The sequence below is a fragment of the Solea senegalensis genome, linkage group LG5, assembly GCF_019176455.1.
Source record: "Solea senegalensis isolate Sse05_10M linkage group LG5, IFAPA_SoseM_1, whole genome shotgun sequence".
Classification (NCBI taxonomy): Eukaryota; Metazoa; Chordata; class Actinopteri; order Pleuronectiformes; family Soleidae; genus Solea; species Solea senegalensis.
The window spans coordinates 16,955,811-16,971,550 of NC_058025.1; the positions used below are offsets into that span (position 1 = coordinate 16,955,811).

At 40.0% G+C, this 15,740-nt stretch overlaps 1 protein-coding gene across 1 annotated transcript in view; it reads right to left on the bottom strand.

Moving 5' to 3' along the window:
• The window catches only part of srrm4 (serine/arginine repetitive matrix 4), a 54,058-nt gene that overhangs the window by 24,558 nt on the left and 13,760 nt on the right, over nt 1-15,740 (bottom strand). The window lies entirely within an intron of this gene.

A 15,740-nucleotide genomic window follows, 5' to 3' on the forward strand; every position in this document is an offset into this window, starting at 1 on the left:
CTTTCGTATGCAACCTCGTGTGACACTACTAAGTTTTGTGGTCAATAACAACATTTTAACAGTTGTCACATACTGTAGAGCTCAATAAAATCAAAGAATGAGAAACGCAACTATGAGTAAATAAATGTACTCAAGAACAACTTCAGTATAATTATTAGCAGCGATGGGACGTTACCACTTTTTTATGACCAATAACTTGACTATCTACCGATATAGATATTAGTCCCATTTTAAACCATTGATGAACCATAAAGCTGTTAACAACACATTTGTCAATTCAAAGACATAATTCTCCAACTGTGTAACAAATATTGTTCTCCCGAAAAGAAGAAATAAACAGCCCAAACATGACCAAACATAGTGAAACACGTGATATATGTATATATAGGATTTTTGGAATGTATCGGATTTTACAATTTTATCTGTCCAATATCTGATCTGGGGATTTTGAGCAGTTTGGACCGGTCTAGTCACTAAAGTCTTTTTTTCTCCTCAAAATGTTTCCCTTTTGTTTGTACAATTCTCTATACTTTATCAATGTATTAACAATGCAATAATATGCATTAGTCATTAGTGTATTTAGACAAAACGTTTCCCTCCCTTTTACATTAAGGCTGCTGCCGTCTTTCAAGCTAATTCTTGGTTACCTTGGTTAACTAAACGGTTCTCCTACTGTGGCTGAGAGACCCGTGTCAGTGACCAAACGCTGAAGATTAATGATAGCTGTCAGACTACGGATTACACACATTTTAATTAATTAAAGTATAATTGACAGCAAGAGTCAAGTCAAGCAGTTGAATACTTCTTTCCTTCCATGATGAATGCTAAGAAAGCTTACTTTGTTGTACACCCACTGCGTAACTAATGATGTGGTTTTGTGATCACATTTGGAGAACAACTGGCCCTGATTACTCCAATCAGAATGACATTTTTTTTTTCCCCCTGCTTTGAATATGAAATTAGCCCAACATCCTCACATCACTATCAGCTAATCAACACAACTGAGCCCTATACTCTTCCAGCAGTAAAGTGTGCTGTGAGAGAGAATGACTATGAAGACAAGTGAGGTTGGTTTATTCAATTGTGTCCTGATGATAAAATAGGAGGAAAACATAATGGCCTGATTAATTCCTTTATCAGAGTGAGCACAAAGAGTAATTACAACCAAATCCATCGCTTGGTGAACCACACATCAATCAAATTAAAACAGTTGCCACTCGGCAGAAATCACAACAGAACAAATTAGTCGATTGGCTGAGACCTTCGCCTCAGGTCAGAGAAGTGTTTACCTAAAAACTGTTAACTCCCAGCAAAGGTTACTAGGCTGATTAGAAAGCTCGGAACATGTCCAAAATATTAATAGAATTTCTGTACGAACAATGCAGGACCCCGGATAAATGTTTTTGCTTTAAGCGGTGATTGAAGCACATGGTCGGCTAATTTAAAACCAGCGGGGGAACTATGTGAATGTCAGGCTGCCGTCAAAAGTCAATGCATAATAACACAGGAACAACTCCATGACCACCAATCACTTCAGCGGTACACACAAAGATGAATTTACAAGGTCGATCTTCTAAGAGCAACTACTACATGAGGCAACATTGATGGTGTAGTTACATGAGTGCAGGATTTTGCCCTTTATAATGTGTAAAGAGCCTTACTGGCAGGTCTGGCAATTGGTGAACAGAGACGAGGCAAAGACCACAGATTAATATTTTCCGGAAGGTCAGGAATAAATGATCCTGTCTAATAAAAAAGCTAGAGTATATACACAAAAGTGAGATCATTCAAAAGCCAGTCAGGACTCAAACAGAGACGCACAAGTGTTTTGAAATAACACCCACAACCTGACTTTTTTCCTTATTCTGAATAAAACCTCTCACAGATCATGATGTAAACATGAGTTACTAATAGAGTTGCTCCATTCATGGTCAGTGTAAAAAAGCATAGTGAGACATAGCGAGCCCCACTCAGACCTATTAGTAACCTGTATCGTCAGTGACGACACTGAAAACAACTGCTCACACCTGGATGTGTCTCCCATGACTACATAAGACTGAATCATGGTCTTCTTTGCCCTTTACTCAACTGCACTACGACTGTTTGTCGTGATCATTTGCAAGAATAAAAGCGTCTGATTGTGCAGACGAGTCTGCTGTCAGCGTGTTTTTGTATGTTAACACTTTGCGTATTGCAGACAACACATTTACTAGAATTACGCTACTGGAAAAAAAACTTGCGCTGTTGCTTTTTCAGAGAGTTGGAAAAATGTGGCCTGTTTTTGGACATTGAGAGAGACTCAAACTAATGTTATTTTAAATATGTTCTATACTGTTCAAATGTAAAATTACACATGTCAAATTTGTGTTTTTCTTTATTTCAAATTGCTAATACACTATTTTAACATGCAGTAAATTGTAAATAACTGCCTGATTCTGAAAGTTATTCTGGAAATGGGCAAAAGCACTTACTCACTGGACATTTTCTGGCCCTTTTACGGTTAAAATAAGCCAAAAGGTCCAGATGGACATTTTAAGGCTCAGGCGTTAAAGGGTTAATGCGCGTGTGCAATATGCTAGTGACGGAAAGAAAGAGAGAAGAGACGATGAGAGCTGGAACAAATCAAAGCTCCCCACACACCGAAAAATATTTTCACCAATAAAAAGGAAATCATATGGCAATCAGTGTTGATATTATGAAGATAATTGTATAAATAAATGAACATATCAACACTAATTAGCACTGATATCCCTGGTTAAATAAAGATCCAATCCAATAATGTGACTAAGATTAGAAAACTCCACATATCTGAAGTGATTATTGTGATTCTGAGTACCATAGTGTACTGAAATGAAATAAACATCCTCTATTTTAGGATATTTCTTTCTCAAAGTGCAAAGCCTATAGCAAGTAATTATTTGTTGTGTTAGAAAATGTAAATGTTACATCAAAAACGCTCATCAATAAAATCAAACCTCTCAATCCTCAGAACTGGTCTCTGTAATATCAACTGAAGGATAAACTTCCCTTTTAAAAATAACTACATTTTCAGACAGTAAATCAGAGCCTAAAAGGCTTCATTTGATTTGCGTAAACCTGTTGAATTTCACTGGGAGCTCTTTCTATTTGCTGTCTGTCTCTGGAGAGCAAAAAAAAAATCCAATCAACTCACAACGGCAGCGCTGATAACACTGTGGTTTGAGGATCCTTTACTGGCTGAGAGAATGAGGAAGGGAAGCGAGCGTGATTTGTGTAAGACAACGTCTTATTGCGCAAGTGACATTTCAGATACAATTATTACTGCAAGGTAATATTTTGTGTCAGAGTTCAGGCAGCAGCACTTTCTTGTGAACAGGAGATAGAAGATGATTCTGAAAAACAATGGCAGCAGTCCCCCAAAAAAAACATGGGAAATACTATATGTATTACATGTATATGTATTACTACACATTGCACATCAGTGTCTCCAAAGTCTGCAACATCTCCAAAATGCAGTTCAAAAGTATTTGAGGCAAACTTCCACCAAGTAGCCGACCACAGTTCAAATGTCTGCCGACTTGTTGTGGCGTTGTAAATGTGTTTTTATGAAATGGATGTTGCAATGCCAGCAAGACCCATGATCTTTTATTCGCCCCAACCAGGTTAGTGCCTAGACCTAACTACAGGTATAAATATGAAGAAACCTAAAAGTTTAACAGATTCATAATCCAGCCAATCCCTCAGGGGATCCCATTGATATCCATGGTGCCTAATAAAATGCATAATGTCACCCGTGTAACATAATTTAGGTCCAGCAACCAAAGCTCACCGGTTTACAGACGTTCATGGCGACTGGGTCGGCATTTCCCAGAGCTGCTACTTTACTTTACTTTACTTTACTTTACTTTACATTTCACTGTTGTTACAAGCTGCTTTGGTCTGGGAAGCAGAACATGAAGCATCATTCATGTCAGTGAGGAGCAGCAGTTCAGTTTCAACAGCAGAACAAAGGGATTTCCACCCGGCAAACAGCTAAATGCTCCACAAAGCACACACAAGTCTTGATTAACTGAAAACTGCATTTGAATGTAAACATAGTAGTATTGATTATTAGTCATCATCATCATCGTCATGACCTTTTTGGACAAGATCCAAATTGCTACTGTGTGCTGCTCTGGTTTACTGGCGGTGGGTTTTTCGCTCTTTTATGCATCATAAATCTAATGTTTGCATCAATTACTGGCTTCTAAATCGGGTTAAAAGTGATAAGAGGGGTTTTTTTTGTGAGGGGAAAGGGAGGCAAGCGAGCGTAGTATGGTTTAATTAGCAGCTTGTGAGGCACATTTCCTCATTGCTCTTCTTCCTGTGTGAAGGAGATTACTGAAGAGCCTTGTGCAGATGCTAATGTCTGTGGAGTGCAGCAGTAATCATTGTGCACTCCGTCTTTAATTAGCACAACTATGACACCAGAGATGAACAACGTGCCAGAAGGAAGCTGGTGAGGGAGAAGGTGTTTGTTCCGAGGTTGACCAAAGACAAGGACAAAGAGTCTTTCAACTGAACAAAAAGTGTAGGAAAGTTGGATTAGGGAAATGGCCCCACATGCTGTGAATAGGGATTTATTTTTCCCAATGAGGTCTAATTTTCTAACAGCTAATTGACAGATGGATTCAAGACTAGAAATGTCAGCTGCTGCATTATAAATGTGGACTTTTGTCCTGTGAGAACTACATTTGTGTGACAAAACTAAATAAATATTTCCATACAATTTTAGCTGCACACCTGTCTCAATTAATAGAGAGGAGAGAAAATGAAACTGCCATCTGGCGGAAAACTAATCAGCCAATTAAACACATACTATTTAGCGGCAACTGCACAGAAAACTGTAAACAACTCTTTTTTTTCCTGTGACAGTGAAGCTAATTTAAAATCTGCTTTGACAGACCAGCAGCCAGAGCTCAGTGCATCAAGGACCTTCCGAGTTGCTTTTCACCATTTCTGCCACCAATTATCCAACCACCGTGTTTCCTTGTAGTATCTGTGGGAATAATTCAAGACCTTATCTTGAGGGTTTTTCCACTCACCTGTCCAGAAGAACACACCTTGATTAACAAACAGACCGGGACACTGCAGGTTGCTTCCTCAGTCTTAATGAGCTTTCTACAGCTCCACATTCATTTGCGTCGGAAAACACACATCAGGTCTGCAGCCGGCCATGACAGGACGAATGCAGCCCCGAAACGTGGTAACTCCGACAAGATCTGGATGTGTTGGTAATTAGAGAGCGGGTTCAGAAAGGAGCTACATTACTTTTCCACTTCCCTTCTCTTATTCATTTTCATCGGCTGCATTATTTTCTGTGTCACCGTCTCCCGATGCAAAATTGCTGTGTGAATTATTCACAAAGCCTTGCCTTTGACGACGTTGTTCCCTCTGTCAGGAAAATAGAAACTTGCCCAGATTTGACAGTCTTTCAGGTTAATGTAAATGCATGGTGTAGTCTGGTGCTGGGTGGGGTGAGACTAAAAACTAAAAACTGATTTTAAGAAAGATCTGGATTCCTAGATAATGGTGTGTTCTCCTCTGTGTCCCCTCTCATGTCAGTTTCTCTAGTTCACAGTAATATCATACAATAGCGGTGGATTCACTGGATTCAATTTATTCCAAGTTAAAGTTACAAATGTCTTGTTTGCCAGTAATAGAGAAATGTTAACACAACAAATCAAGAAACTTCCTCTTAACAAATATATATATTTTTCTAACTCAGGAGATGAAAATGATAAACCTTGAATTACCTGACATCTGTTTTTTTCCCCTCCTCACCTAAGCACATGATAGTTTTCACACTGTGCACTCAGTTTTCTCATATTGGATTTGGCGCAGAAACAGGAACTACACCCATGATCCTCCCTCCTGTTCTCATCACTGCTCTGCCCTTGTCCCCAATCAGGTGTGGTGTGCAACCAGATGGAGGCACAGCAGCTACCATAACCAGCAGATCACACCACCATTTCCATTCTATAAATGAAAAATTCAGATGCAGCCTGCAGCCAACTTCTTAACATAACTAACTTCCCACTTTATTCAAATAAAGGGCATCAGGACTCCAGGCTTGTTTGTCTTTGTCCATGTGCTGCCTCCACCTTCTGTCCCTGTCCATTTGAGCCTCATCTAAAAAGATGAGTCTTTGCAAGTAGAGCTCTGCACTCCTTCAACCCCTGCCGTCTGTGCTGATATAAAGTCAGGACCTCCTCCCACGTCTGCAGCTACAACCTGTAGGCTGTTTGGTGGGCCATGGGTGTCAAATCTTCAGTGTAATCGCTCCGTTTCCCACTGGATTACATTTTTTTTTCTGTCTCACACTGTAGTAATTCTCCCTCCAGTGTCCACATCTGCAGTTGATGTCTGTAGCAGAAATCTCACTGCACCCTTTGCATAATCTCCGCTGCTGTCTAACACCCCATCATGTCCACTTCTCACCAACAGGGAACAACACTCTTCCACGTTCACGACTGACGGGATTTGTGGAACAAGAATTACCATGCTACCCACTCTACACGACCGCGCATTTACATAAATGTATGTAGGAGTATGTGAAGGCTTCTCTTACAAGCGTTACATGATTTAGGCTCCTAACAGTGCCAAAACTGAGCCTTTTATTAGCTCGCATTCACATTGAAAGTAATCCTCTTAAAAATGGAGCAGGGCATACCGAATGTGGCGACTAGAGAGAGCAATCAGGACGCCCGCTGACTTCCCCTGCCTTTGTTCACCTCTTCCCTTGATTAGCATCAAGGGAAGAGGTGCTGCTGGCAGTCTGGTAGACTCGATATGAGTTTGAGACAAAAAAAAAACCTAGCCTGTCAGAGATAAGCAGAGCAGCTTTTAAGCTATACTACAGTCAAAGGAGTGGGAGGCTGCGATATAAGTATTTCTGTTTTAATACAAGTCCCTCCTCAACCTAACAGATTATGAAATCAAAAACACTCATTGAAAGCTGTAGTGGTGTTGACGTCTGACCTTTTCTTGGGACAGGACGTCTTCTATATCTTCAGAAAACTGACAGCGTTGCCAGCAAAATCAAGCGAACCAAAAAGTTTGCTTGTGCTCTCATTATGGTTAAATATTGGACGAGTTGGATGAATTTAATGGAATCGTTGCTTTGTTTAAATTAGATTTTAGATTAGAAGAATGATATCTCTAACTTCATCATACTGTGGTAACACAAATACTGAGGAGCCTGAATGATACAACAAGTTATTTTTCATCACACTTAAAGGTGACATTAAATGCTCATATCACACATATATGTTAGTTATGGAGGTCTACTTACATATATTAACTTGTTTTCATGGTCAAAATCCTCCTAATCGCCGCAAACGAGCCGATCGAAATATCACCTCACTGATGCTCTCGTCAGCTGCGCTGTTTCAGACCAAAATCAAACCCCCAGAACGTGGACTGGGTTGTGATTGGCCAGCCAACGAGAGCCTTCCCACTGTCCTGTGATTGGCCAGGTACCTGGAAGTGACGTAATTAGCACGTCAGCTCTCAGATACGCAGCTCCCCCTCTGGCACAGTGGATGCTCTGCATCTCAGCAGCTACAACAGGAGTAGTTCTTCTTCTGCGGTTGAATGTACGCAACCAGATGTGCCCGGACTAGTGCCCGCACCAGGAGGAGCTACTGTGGTGGGAGGAGTGGTGAGGTTTACTGATGACATCATCAGCAAACGGAAATGCCTTTCCGCTTCGCAGAGCCCAGGAAAACAATAAAACCCTATTTTCTTAGCAGTGGCTGAACTGTTTGTTCTGAAACTTTAGGGTTTCATAAACGAGGTAATGATGCAGATACACACACAAAAGCAGCGTTGATTGGAGCTTCCGGACTATGCCGCCTTTAAAAAAAAAATCCTATGTCACAAATATCGTGATAAATTACTTGAAAAGGGTTTCGAACCTGCTCCTGGCTGGAGGTGACCTTTGTCCATATTTGTACACATAATTATCATTTCCCTATGGGAGAACCTGTGATCAATAAGGGGGTGACCTTCTGCACCTTCTTCAAAGTCAGATAATAAATTGGTTCATATCACCTCCCCTCCCACCTGTGTTATTTGGAGGGCTATCAGAGGGAGTCCATTACCTCTTTATGGAAAGGAGGTTCATCCAATTTGCTGGCAACCCAGTTAAAGGATTTGTATGGATGTATGGCGAGGGGACTCAAGGGCAAGTGAATTATTCCATTATCTTTAATGTGTGGGAAGGTAAAAGCTGTCAAGGTCCGGACCAAGTAACCTCTGTTTCTCAAGAGGAAGCAATTAGAGTAAATAAAAAGTGACAACTGAGCTCTTTGATGCTTGCGTGTGCATGGTTTAATTAATTTTAGAACAACTTTACATCAATAAGATAGATACAATGGACAATAATAGTACACATTTTGTTAGATATCCCAAATTACCGTGGGATCAATCTTATAGAACAAGTATTTGACATTGATTTTCATGCTGTGTCCTTCTGTCTGTCGTACTGACAAACAGCACTGAATATGCTTTAAAATAACAACTGTGTCCTGATAGATTTTCATTGTAGGCTGGAGACAAAGAGGAAACTGTAATAACATGTAAGTGGAAAGCATCACAGCCCCATGGCTTGAAATGATTGGTGTCATTAGAGTCCTTGAATATTTGGCTTAAACCTTGTTAAAGGATAATCCTCCTCCAAGTCAAAGGTGGTGAGAGAAGGATTTGACATGCTGCGTATTGTACTGTAATGTGGATATAATGAGTCACAGAAAGTTTAATAATGCACATATTTAATGAAGCTTATTAGTTACATTTGTAGAATCCAAATCAAATCACTGCAGGGATTTACTAGTAAATACAAATGAGCTACTGCATCAACCAGGCATGGCATCACCTAATGATTTGTGAACTGCAGTAAAATCCCATTGTGGGCTATTGTGAAAACATGGTGGTCCAAATAACTACTGATATAAATATAAATATTACATTAGCTAAATCTATCCAAAGGTATTAAAATGCAGCACCTTCACAACTCACAGACGAGCATTTGTTAACAGTGCAGAAGGACGAGTTGTACACTAGCATGATGTATTCACTTCATCTCGTTTTGGTTGTTGAAGGTCCCGGTGTTAAATGCATTTTCTATAGAGATGACAAAAAAAATATAAATCTGTGTGTAAATGATCAAAAGTGCTGCCAGAGGAGGCACAACATTTCTAATGCAATAACTTCTCAAGGTGAAGACAGATTCCATCAATACTACAGGACACCGAATGTGCAGGCACACCGAGGCATGCTGCATACTGATCTATTCTGAGCACTCTCTGAAAAGCAACACTTCTTAATAACGTAGGTAAACAGGTGTAATATTATACATCTTGCTCTTCATATCGTTTTCAAATGTGTGGAACATATTGGGAAATATGATAGGTTCAAAAAATAATCCCTCAAGGCGTGAATGAAGCATCTGGTGCAAAGCCTGTCATCTGCTTCAAATGTTGTCAGTGTCTTGACAGCCTGCTTTTTGTCACCTTGCTGGCAGACACTTTCATTCTTGGATTGAACTGAAGAGCGGCAGCATGAGAAGTTGAGTCGCTCCCTTTTATCATAGAAATCCTGTACGCCCTTTTTTTCCCAGAGAGGATATAACAGGAAAGGAAGGGCGCCATTAAGAAAGTTGACTGAGGAATGGCCAAGTTTGGAGCAGGGGAAAATAATGGCAAATGTAGGAGCGCTGATAACGATTCTCAGGAGACAACTGCAGTGCAAGGTTGGGTCTTAATCACGACTTGATAGCCATTAATACGTAAAGACATAAAAAGAGAAGGTGTCTATAGCCCTCGCAATCCTGTAATTAATACAACCAATCATTTCATATGGACCAAATAGAATGATTTCAGACAATAATTCCACTGTATTGGGGCCACATTTTAATGACAAGGCCAACCGAGTCTGTTTCTGTGACATAATGTACAGTTCTAATAATAGAAGACAATGTGTTTCAGATGATTTGTTTCTTGTATAAGACTTCCTTTGATGGTATGGTAATATAGCAAGAAATGAGAGTGGGAAACCTTTGTAATGTGTCATTCATTCATTCATTCATTCTTTTTCTACCGGTTTAGCCTACCTACGAGGGTTGCTGGTGCTAATCCCAGCTGACAGGGTGGGAGGCAGGGTCACACACTGGACAGGTTGCCAATCTATCACAGGGCAAACATATAAAGACAAACAACCATTCACACCTACGGCTAATTAAAAGTGAACAATTAAACCCTGCATGTTTTTTGGACTGTGTCACTCGGTCAGCAGGTTTGGAAGAAGTTTGCATGATCTGTAATTTGTCTCCAGGTGTTGGCCCTCTGATGGACTGGCATCTAGTCCAGGGTGGGTTTGCACCAGTGGCCCGTGACCCTTATGTGGAGGATAAAATAGTAGACAATGGCTAGATGTTTTTGGACTGTGGGAGGAAACTTGAAGAAAACCAATGCACACAACATAGAACACACAACTCCATACAGAAAAGCCCTCATTCAGACTGGCAACAGTGCTAGCCACACCACCACCACCACAAATGAGTCAGAGCTTTATAAATACTTGACTGCTATGATATGAAAATTGATTTATTCAGACGGGAGATGGGATTTTGTTTTATTTTTAGTGTCAGTTTTAGTTTGAAAAAGACTGCATGGACCGTGACTAATGGCGTATTCTTCTGCCACTTTGATGATGATGATGTGCATACATTGCCAAAAGGTGGCTTACTCACTTACTTCCTTTAATTGGAGAACTCGGGTCTTACATTCACGTGACAGTTAAGAAGCCAGCTTGTGTTCTGACTGCTGAACTGCTGTCTTACCAGTTTTATTGAAATACAGGCAGAAAAATTTCCCTGAAACTTTTACTGCAAAAACCATCTCACGTCCCCAAGCAATATCGATCCTGTGAGAATGGGGGTATGGGTAGCTTTAGGCTAGGATTAGTGCTGATAGCACAGGCATCATCCCGATAATGACCTGAGGGTTAAGACGGTATGTTGTAACCGGCTTTTAAAATGACTTCTCCACTCTGACATACCCCAACCTTGGCTGCTGTCAATCAACCGATGCACCATTCAGACAGAGAGGCGGGAGGACTGCCCTAGCCTCAGAATTTATGGAAAAGATAGTGTCTATGCAATTATTCATCTTTTCCAATACCATATCAGCCCCCTAATCTCCTGCCCATTTCTTGACAGGATGATGTGTCAGGTGGGGGACTTTGCTGGAGGACGAATAAATATATCAGTCACTCCAATCACTTAGAAGTTTTCTTGAAGTGAAGAAGATGGCCAACAAGCCAATTGTTTCTCTTCCTCCCCAGTTTTGTGTTATGAGAACCACCAGTTTCAAAAAAAGTAATTGCATTCTTCATCAGACTGAAAAATGCAGAAATTCAAGTGGATTTTGAAAAATCCAACTCTGTCTTTGACTTTGACGACGTCTCAGTGCATTAACTTTGCCCTTGGGCCATCACGAAAAATTATGCCACCAGTCAGCCTCTATTAGTTTACGCAAATCATTGCTTGATATGCCAAACGTCCCCCGTCCCCCCCGTTCCCTGGCTACCTTGGCTGAGTATATCAAACAGGATAAGGGTGTGCTGTATTCAAATTATAGCTGACAGCACAATGCCCATCACATACTGTAATAAGCTCTGAATATCCAGACAATGTAGGTTAATGTGGAAGTTGATTACATGAGGCAGATGTTCCGCAACTCCAGTGTATGAGATTATGGTTCAGATCCGTGAATTCTATGCATTTGGTGCAATGCAAGAACGAAAAGAAAAATCAAAACGTCAAACTTCTAGCACACTCTTAAATAATTTAGTAGTCTTCTATGGAGCTAGGCACTCATTAGATGGGGACAAAAGGCACCCGTGTGTCGCCCCGGTCGGATCAAAGGCATATCATTAATTTTGAGCCTCCCGTTGTCTTCAGATCCGGTGTTTTATTGCCACTAGATTTCCTTAAACTGTCTTCAGAGTGAAAGAGAGTGCTGAGACAAAGCACTTCTATTTCTCCAGCAAGGACACTGCTGAGCCCAAGTTTAAATTGAATGCCCCAAAATAACAGTTTAATTATGTGGCTATCGCAGAGGCTTTCATGTTTTCCAAAGTAATCATGCAGAATACGATAACCAATTCTTTCATTGATGCCAAACTGAGAAAAAAAAAAAGGAAGCCAGTAAAATTAGTTGAAATTCCAGGGACATTAATTATATTTCTTATAACTAGGTAGAATATCCCCAGATCACCCAGATCACTTGCAGATAAATTTAATTAGTTGACAAATCCAAATGCACATGCAGAGTCTGTGTGTTTATATGGATCTTCTGAGGCTGGAAGTGACTGGGATGACCATTCTTTACAAATACCCGAGTTTCATACGTAAATCAGTGTGATTATTAATCAATAATTACTCTTTTTTTTCACAGCACTCCAAATTTCTACTTGAACCATGCTTGTGATTCATTTCATGAATCAAGAGCTGCCTATAGCTAATGAATTACTGGCTCTGGATATATAACAGATTACCTCTCTAAGATGACAAATAGGCCAGACTTTGAAGTCTTAATCAAAATTGGACTGTGGAAGACTTGTTTGGTTAATGACACAAAACTCGACTGATTAATTGATTATTTGTGGATTGTGAAGATAAATAAGGCATGTTATGGTAAATTGAGGGCACTTATAGTCTCATGTTTTTGAGATCAGAGAACACCAAATGTATAAAATGACGTCAGAGAAAGAGTTAGCAACTGCAGCCATGTTAGCACACTCTATCACAACAGATGCTTCCACTGAAAATGCTAACATGATGTTAAACACAAGGACTGTGTCACGTTGCGTGATGAAATAAGATGATTACATACACATGCATACATAAACATATACATGCAAGAGACTACGTTTTAGCTTAAACCTGTCATTATGTTAAAAAGTACTTACACTGTCTAATGGTGGGAGAACAAATGTGTGCTTTCATACGGTATTCTTTTGGCCACTACATTTGCTCTACAGGCAAATCTAATCTACTATAAACTAATTGAGCTAACAAAGAAACTTAATCACTTAATCCTATAACCAGGCATTACTAACTTTTGATGTCAATTAATATGTATTCAACATAAAAAAAACTAGGAATAGCTATATATCACTATTTCATATCTGATCAGAAGCTTTCTTATTTATCAATATACTGAGTCCGATATAGTGATTTGTACGGAGCCCCCCTAGGGTCAGGCTGGACTTTTGCGTTCTACCACAATAACTTTGTGTTCTACCACAATACTTTTGCATTCTACCACAATACTTTTGTGTTCTACCACAATAACTTTGCATTCCCTCACAATACTTTTGCGTTCTAACACAATAACTTTGCATTCCCTCACAATACTTTTTGCGCTCTACCACAATAACTTTGCATTCCCTCACAATACTTTTGCATTCTACCACAATAACTTTTGCATTCCCTCACAATACTTTTATGTTCTACCACAATAACTTTGTGTTCGTCACAATAACTTTGCTCCACCACAATAACTTTGCGTTCTACCACAATAACTTTGTGTTCGCTCACAATAACTTTGTGTTCCACCACAATAACTTTGCGTTCCCTCACAATAACTTTGCATTCCCTCACAATACTTTTGCGTTCTACCACAATAACTTTGCATTCCCTCACAATACTTTTGCATTCTACCACAATAACTTTGCATTCCCTCACAACAGACGTGTCCGAGGGTGCTGTAGCATCGCTCTCTTCTTTGCTAAGAATGTGTTCTATTCCCTGCTTCCAGACTTGTACCGCCACCCGATGGTAAAGTCAGATACTACAGGACCCTGATGCGCAAGTGTACCAGGGTCCGTGATATGCGACCAGGGCAGTATACCTCCTTGACTTACGAGCGAGTTTATCATGTGGAGATTCCTTCCCATGAAATACTCCCACCAAGTTCAACGTGCAATTGTGTAGAAAACAGCAGTAGAAAACAAATATTTCATACAACATTCCTACATTTAAACTCCTGGCTGTTCAGTTTATCACTGAACTAAACCACTTCTTAGTGCGTGGATGAGAAAAAGGCCATTGCCAAAACTGTATCTGCAGTCATTTTCCATACGCACAATATCCATAGCAACCCAACTGAACATTGACCACATTAAACATATGTCTAATGACTGAGCAGTTCACAAGGCTGCTACAAAACTTAATTAAGGAAAGAAATGATCCATTTTCTAGAAACAAGAGCAACAGTCTTGCCAGTATGCTGACGTAATGTAAAAACAATAACTTCCCTTAATGATTTCTCCTAGTCTGCAAATATAAAATTGCATGGTAGACCTATACTTTGCTGAAGCCATTAAAATATGAGCGATCATCCACTTATGAATGACAAACCGGTTTGTTGGCAGTCATTTGGAACCGTTATGAGACTGTGATGTGTTTCGTCTCAAAGAAGTGATTCAAGCTAAAAAGGATCATCACTCCGTTGTCTTCTCTGTGTGTTCTGGCCTGAATGAAGAGGAGATTTGTACTCTACTTCCTTCTCACTACAGGAACAATGACAAACCTGTCAGCTCTGTTTGCTCTAATCAGTTTTCAGTGAGATGCTCCTGCCACTGGGAATATAACTCACACTGGGAAGTAGCACATTGGGAAGATGAGGTTTTATGCTCTGCACAGCTCTCCGTTCAGCTACATTGTCATTACCTTTCACATGGCAGTTGGTTCCTCTGATTAGAGTCAGCTTGTTGCTTGGCATAGCTGATCAATATTTTGTCCAGTGGCTTTGGGTTATCTGACATTTGATTTAAAGCTACCGTGCGAGAGGCTACATCAGTGAGTCAAAATGCTGTTCAACGCAGTGCATTTAACGCTTGGATTAAGCCGTTTTCGGCCATGGAAAAATGATTTCTCTCGGTCAGTGTGTTGCTGGTTTATCTTGTGAAAATCTGAGATATTTACGTCCCATTTGTGACAGTGTTAAACTGTGAAAGGTGCTTCATTGTCCATGACTCTGTGTGTCCTTTCCTGGGCAGCTACAGATGCACCACTGACAGGCTGTTGTGTGCTATAGGTGTCCTAAAAAAAAAAGAGTAGTATTGGACAGTCAACCCTTACTGCTGAAGGGAGTAACATTTATATTATTGCTTCAAATAAAAACATGCATCACTGATGAATCCTAATGCTTCTATGCTTATAATGCACAGTAATGGACAAGGCAACACAATGGATTCATTATTGAAAACAGAGAATGATAATATAATGGAGTTAAATGTTAGAATTGTTTATTTGGAATCATAAGAGTTTTAGGTGCATAAATTCTTAATGTAGACATTTAAACGTTGTCGGAAATGCTTCCATTCATTGATTAAAGAGCAGATAAAAGATAGTTTAATCTTTGAACAAAGCCACTGTTCACTGATGCAACTTCACCAGAAACTTTTGTAAGGACAAAGTAAAGCTCTCCTTCCTGCAGAGTGAGCCTCGAGGCTGTCATGGCTTTGGCATCACTTGTCATTGTGTGACATTTCGTGTCAATAAGCTACAGCTGAGGTGAGCGCGAGGCAGAGTGAAGGAAGTAATGCCGCGGGCCAATTAATTCCTCGACTCCCATCTCCGATTGCATTTGCAACATCAACACTGCCACAGTTTCCACCCTTAACTCCGCATCAGATATGTAAATGGGCTA